Here is a 7,145-nt window from a genome sequence, read left to right on the forward strand (position 1 = left end):
AACGCGCTATGCCATCGAGCAGGCGCAGCGCCCCTAGCAAACACCCCTAGCACAGGGCCGACGCCCGCGCTGCGTTGTTCGACCGCGGGTATGGTGGTTATCAAGGGCAACGGAGGCCGGCGCCGCCGCCGCCTGCAGACGCGAGAAGGAACAGCCGCCCACCTCGCGCAGCCTGGCGCGTCCACAGACGACCGAGTGCAGGCGCAGCCGGAGCGTACGCAAGCACGGTAAAAGGGGAGAGGAGAGCCCGCGTAGTATGGGAAATCGAGCATCCCCGACGTAGCGAAAGCGTTTTCCGCCGCCCAACAGCCTTCTGATGGGCTGCGCACCACTGGAGATGTTTGCTGAATGTATGGATTCGCTCTGCACGCCCACGGAAGCTCCAGAATGCAGATGAAGCATGAAGCACCAGCACCGTTAGTTTGGTAAGGTGGTCGTAGCAGGACGCCGACGTTACACCTATGAAGACACCAAAACAGTGTCGAGAGACAATATTTTCTGTTTGCTCGAGAGGCAACCGGGATATGCACTATCTGTTGCAAAAGTTCATAGTCCACCGTGTCACGCTAATGACGCGGTGGCTTGTAAACTTTTGCAACAGACGGTATACCACACTTGGCACCAACGTGGTATCATGCGCTTACACGCTTATCACAATGCCGCCAAAGCCTTTTGGCAAGTGTCACTGCGCTACTTTCGTTTTGCTCTTGTCTCAACGGCTTCAGAAAGACAGTGCGCTCACACAGAAATCCTGCACTCAGGCGGAGTAGCTGCGACTAACTGCATGGCAAGCAAATAATATAGGGGCTGATAGCACTACCGCCCGATATCCTTGTGAGCGCACCATCTTTTGTAGAGGTTGCGAAAAGAGCACAACTTCTCAAAAGTAGCACAGTGACACTTGCCGGAGGGTTTCGACGGCATTAGGACAAGCGTGTAAGCGCATGATGCGTGCGTTTATTTTTCTGTCGGCCCTTAGTGCGATATTTGCCCCGTCAATAAACATTTAGTTGTCGGTCGAGTTTCCTTTGGAACAGTGCTCGTGCAGCGCCGTAGCCATGGCAGCGGGCAGAGCGCCGGTGTTGCGTGCCGCTCCTAAGAGCACGGACAGATTTTGAAAAGAAAAAAAAAAAAAAAGGACAACGAACTCGCATCTACAGGTTTCGTTTAAAACCAGGAAAATATCTGGTGCAAGGTTCGCTCTTGGGAGCTATGCATACGAGAGAGAACTCAAGGAAAACTGCCCTACTTGCAAACGCGTGCGGGTTTGACGCGTGCAGAGTCAACGCTTTTTTTTTTTTTTCTTTTTTTTTCACAGCGAGACGTACTAGCGCAAACGCATACCGGATCAGCCGGGTGCCTGTTGCGCTCCTCCGTTTGGCCTCTCGGGGCAGCGGATCGGCAATGGCAACTGCCGGACGATCGTCCCGCTGTGTTCTCCCTGTTATTCAGGCCGAATTAAATGAGAATCAACGGGAACTTTTTTTATACAACGCACATCTCCTGAGAGGCTGATGCAGCGATCAGATCTACCCCTCCCCCCTTTTCCTCCGCCTTTTTTAAGGCGAAAGCCTTTAATGACTCATGCTGTCGTGGACAAAATGTGTCCCGCTTTTGCGGCGTTCTGATTGGCCGAGGCGGGATGACGTCATAGAGGTTTGACCAATCACAGAGCACCACCACAGAATGCGCGAATGCGTGCCTTATATGGCCATGTTAATCAATGATATACCTACGTAAATATTAATTTTTAATTACTAATCAGTGCCAGTTGCGTTGCAGCATGCAGCACTCAGGCTTCCGCCTTTCACTACTTAGTCGCTGAAGTCCCTCGTATTTAATTTTTTTTTTTACCGGATATCGAATCCTTTACCCGGCGTCGGCGTTGAGCGAGAAAAATCGCGTGCAAGGCTCTGGCAGGTGCTGGTTGGCAGGTGATATGGTCGTGCGCTGATTGGTCGTCGAGTTATGTGACGTCATGACACCAACTCTGCCTTCGCCTGTGAAATGGGAGGGTGAGGTTGTAATGTCGCCTTCTCGCGTAATCCAAGATTCAAACCTCGGATCACGCTGTCCTCTCCCATACCCTGGTAGATCACAATGTTGAACTTGAGTGTCCCCCTATTTTTTTTTTTTCTTCGAGAAGGTCGCGAAGGCTTGGGGGCAGGAACGGTACATAGGGTGGGTTAAGGGTACGTGTTACGATAGTCAACCACGAGTGGCGTTCTTGGAGAACCCGACAAAGCGTCGAGTTGCTCACGACAGGGTGTTATGGGGGCGTGCCGAAGCCATACGCACGCATGCAGTCGACTGGCACTCGAAGTCGACCGCTGGCTTTGGTTCGTAGATAAATCAAACTCAGCTTTCACAGCAGCGTACTAATGCGCTTTGGTGTCGGACATTATTTGCATTCAAGATGAAAAAAAAAAAAAGAGATCGGTGCACGCAAGCGAATGAGTAGGTGCATGCAGCCCAGTTTTAAGTTGACCGAGCACTTGAGAGGAAACAGATGTCTGCAGTTTTTTTTTTTATTTTTTCCCATGGGATCCCCGAGACTTGCAACCCTCTCGGTGGAACGAAAAATATTCAAAACTAAATCCTTCTGGGAATAACGTCCAGCCATCTACAGGTACATCCCCAACGATGTGGACAGAACCTGATGAAAGAATGCCCCAGAGAAACGAGTGAATGGAGACAAATGTGTAGTCGGTGGTTGGTTAATTCGGTATACTTGTGGGAATGCGAATGAAAAGGTCGAAGTAGCCGAAAGATTGAATCCGAAAGAGTGCTGACAGTGGTCAAAACCCTTTCGGGCGATCAAAGTGAACGACAGGGCTCTAGTCCACGAAACGGAAAAGCCGAGAGGACACTCGACACACGCTTAATTCCTGATTGCACTACAAAAAGCTAAAGGTCCCCATGCACTCAAAACAAGTCGGCTATCAATAAAGAAGATGCTTTCCCCCTCTATAACGAAGCAGGTATCGCACGCTTCATTTGGATTATATATAAGCAGACAATTGAAGGGGAAATGAGGGACTCGTTATTATAGAATTTAAAAGAGCCAACAGTCTACGAGTCCAAGGCAAACGTTAGTGATTTTTTTTTTTTCTTTTTTACGTTTTTACGTTAGTACTGACAAGATTCCAATACACTATAGCGCAGCAAAAGACGAGGACACAAGAGACGAGAGACGAACACCACGAGCGCTCGTGGTGTTCGTCTCTCGTCTCTTGTGTCCTCGTCTTTTGCTGCGCTATAGTGTATTGGAATCATGTACCAACAAGCCCAAAAAACCACGCTACTGACAAGAATTAGTCTTATGATGATTTTAGGGATAAAGGATATTAAATGCAAAGCGGAAGGAAAAACAACTGGGCGTGTTGTTTCTATATCCCTAAAATCCCCATAAGACTAATTCTTGTCAGTACCAACATCAAAACATAAAAAAATATCCCCAACGTTTGCCGTGGACTCGTAGACTGTGGGCTCTTTTAAATATATATATATATGCATGGTGTGTCTGGCCTTAGAACGCGGTATACTATTAATATAGGCTAATCCGTGTCGCTTCATTCAATAATCAAAGCTTTTGTTCAGCTGCGCCTTTTGCGAAAACCCCCAGCGTAAACCGAGGCCTCTATCTTCACCCAAAGGCGCCCGTCAACCACCTTGCAGCCACCAAGAGCATCGCACAAACGCTTGTCACCCTATCAGCGTTCAGGACATGCGCTCGCAAGCCAGACCGCTATATTTTCCATACCGTAACTCGCATGAAAAGCGCCGTGCATTGCGCTATTTGTCCGCCAAATGCAAAAAGCTCTAATATGCCATGACAGACCATGCAGAAGCTGCCCGAGTTGTTCCGTCTGCTGTGCCGGAGTACCCGGGTTCGAACCCGACCGCGGCGGCTGCGTTTCGATGGAGGCGAAACCAAGAGGCGTCCGTGTGCTGTGCGATGTCAGCGCACGTTGAAGATTCCTAGGTGGTCGAAATTACTCAGTAGACCTCCACTGCGGCTCCCTTTTTACTCTTTCCACTTTCACTCCCACCTTTCCCTTACAGCGCGGTTCAGGTGTCCACAGAGACTAGTGTGACAAATACTGCGCTTTTCCCTTCCTGCGAACCAATTATTATTATTGCGTTCCGTTTGTACCGCTTCGCCTCTGCCCTTCACCTTTGCCTGAAAGATCTGGACAATAAATTCGGTTTACTAACTTAACGCACGACACTGCCCTTCGTTTCATCACGCAGTCCCCTGACCTACCAGGTTAGAGGAACCCAACGAGGACCTACAACGAGCCGTGGTTCGGCTGGCCACTGATACTATATAAAATCATGTTTCTCGTCCTCAAACGCGACAGCGGCTTGTACGGCGCGCAGCAGCAGTTCAGGTACGCCGTCCAGCGAAATATCCGAAGCGAATAAAAAAAAAAAAAGAAAAAAAAAAGAAGAAGAAGAAGAAGAAGTAAAAAAAGTACGGGTGCGCCGCTCTTCCAAAGCTGGCCGATGCCGTCCATCTCGTTCTCTCACAACGCTCCCCAACAGGTGCGACGCCTCATGATGCGGCGCGCGCCGGCACTGGACCGGAATGGCGCAAACAGCGGGACACGACCGGCATCGATCCTATGCTTCCTCCTGGGAGCCAGGCCTCTCCACAGGAGCGTCACTTTAATCTTGCCGCGACGTAAACAAGAAGCCCGTTATCGCGCCGAGCAAACACCGCGGGCGCGAACCAAAAAAAGAAACCGTCGAACAACCGGTGGAATCCAGCCACTCCGTTCAGAAAAGTATACAATTGTTTGAAGAGCACGGCTTTGGTTTAGAAATGGCACTCGGCACATGCACATACATTACAGAAATTCGATGTAAAAATAAATGCAAGCGCGTTTTTTTTTCTTTTTTTCGTTTTTCTTTTTTGCACTCACTCGGGCAGGTCGGTCCCGTGGAGGCAGGTATATACCACATAGCAGAGGGCCATGAACAGAAACGCTGTGTTAGTTTTCTGTTTGCGCCTCACCTGCGAATTCACCTTTCAGAGCCTCCTTCATTGTAGCCTTTTCCCTTTGCAGTAATGAGAAAAGATTTACAAACAATTAAGCTCCAAGAAGAGCATACGGGGACCAGAGCGAGCATTCCGATAGCATTTTCATTAAAGAATTTCCGCACGTTATTCGGGACGATGCCTCTTCGTTCTCGCTGCGCCAAGCATACGGCGCTCCAGTACTCCTTTAGTAAAATTTCCTTGCGTTTATATCATCGTGCCTAAGTAATTGGTTTCATTTATCTTCAAAGACAAAACACAAACAGAACCCCATTATAGTATATACAGCTCGCACCCTTTTCGTGTATATATATATTTTCCTTCGCTTAGCTACAACCACTTATCGCTGTACCCGTACACTGCAACGAAAGCACGTCGCAAACAGCTGCGGGAATCCGGCTCGCAAACAAACTGTAGCAGTGACCTCAGAGAAGATGGTTTGAATCGGCGTTTATTTCAGCCTTTAATAGAAAAATGAACCAGGAGCAGACCGCGCTGTCATTTCGAAATCGTTCGCGCTGACCAATATTCAAATAATTCCAAGCTAGACTAGCGTAAATTTCTCAATCATACCATCTCAGCATTACAGACACGAAGTGTGTAGTCTAAAGTCTGATCGGACGGATAACGGATACTGCAAGCGCCTCAATAAAAATTTTAACCATTGCGCACGCTAGACTCATACAAGCTGCCTTTTCATACACGTACTACTCAGGCCGTACGCGTTGGGTTTCATATCCAACATCGCCGCATCCCACATGGCCAACACAAAATTTCCTCGCAGAACAGCAATATGTAAGTGAAGGAGAAATTAAGATTTATTTTTAACATTTTCATTTTTTTTTTCCTGATAGAAAGTAACGGTCAATAGCAGAGTAAAATTATCGCCTGTATTCCTGCGATCGGCGATGATTAGACGCAGACTTATTTGATTAGAATAGCTCTGCAAAGTTCGTTTATCTCCTATCGCTACAATGCATTGTGCAAAAATGGAAACGGCTCATTTCCCACCGCAACGTGAGTCATCCCGACGCCGTAGTGAACGATCCGCCCGTAAGAATCGTCGCAGGCGCGCGAGCTGCCCAGGGATGACTGCTTGCCGTTTCCAAAGTTACAAGGCCACAGCGAAATAGGAAGAAAAAAAAAAAAAAAAACGAAATAAAGAGCTAAGCAAAAGTAGCGTGCGCGACCTACTTACATACAATACAGTCTAGAGGTCGCATAATTATTACAGCCCGACGCAAAGCTCCGTTAATTATCCGCTTGATGTGAAGGTACGCGCAATTATATTTACAAGACAACTACTCTGCTCAGCGAAAGGAGTAGAATAGAGCGCAACAAGAATCGAAGACTGCTACACGGCTCGTCAGAAGAGTGCGAGGACAAGTTCATTTCGCTGCAACCTCACACGAGAGCAAATATTCGTGCACCCCGAAGTGCATAATGTTACAATGTCAAGAAGACAGTCAAGCAGCCACCAAAACGGTCAGCACGCGAGCGCGCGCGCACGCGTGTGAACATTTCCTGTTTGTAGGCGTGTCTATGCCGACCGCGCCGCTGTGCCTTCCCCAGCCTGGGTTCAGCGCCGCTCCCACCCGTAAAGACTCCGTTAGCGGCGCGGTTGACAACGGTATCCGTATCGCTGTAACTGCGATCGGCAGGTCAGCTCAGGGAGGACACACCTGGCGTGATCTCGACCTGTCCTCCCTGTGCTGACCGGCGGTTGAACTTACCGCAACGAATCGAGACGGCCGGACCGACAAGCCGTGTAGCCTTTTACGGATTGTTCTGCGCACCGCTATCCCGCTATGCCGAGCACCCTGCATCGGACATATGCAGTCTACACGTAATACGACGGATATTCGAACAAGCGTGTACTCACAGATGTGGCGAAGACTCGTTGACCGTTCTATCGATTGCAAACAGCGGCCCTGGGCTCGGCCCCAGACTTCTGCACCGCGAATACAGGAAACAATTCCGGTCGTACTACCCGCAGCTTAGGCTTGCTTCCACGCTTGCTGGCTTGCTGTTCTCGAGAAAAGACGTTCAGGGGAAATAAACATATATATACAAAATTGACGCGTTGATAGCGCCATCTTTT

At 48.9% G+C, this 7,145-nt stretch overlaps 1 protein-coding gene across 3 annotated transcripts in view; it reads right to left on the reverse strand.

The window, feature by feature from the left end:
• Positions 1-7,103, reverse strand: part of LOC146202319 (plasmolipin-like) — a 64,292-nt gene extending 57,189 nt beyond the window's left edge. For 2 of the 3 annotated variants that reach the window (XM_084588085.1, XM_084588084.1), the window contains exon 1: positions 6,927-7,103. The gene's annotated coding sequence lies outside the window, so the exon portion shown is untranslated. The remainder of the gene's footprint in view (positions 1-6,926) is intronic. The other variant, XM_084588083.1, reaches the window with a different exon arrangement.
• Positions 7,104-7,145: the final 42 nt, after the last annotated feature.

Source organism: Amblyomma maculatum, chromosome 1 (assembly GCF_055883805.1).
Source record: "Amblyomma maculatum isolate TAMU_Amacu chromosome 1, ASM5588380v1, whole genome shotgun sequence".
Lineage (NCBI taxonomy): Eukaryota > Metazoa > Arthropoda > Arachnida > Ixodida > Ixodidae > Amblyomma > Amblyomma maculatum.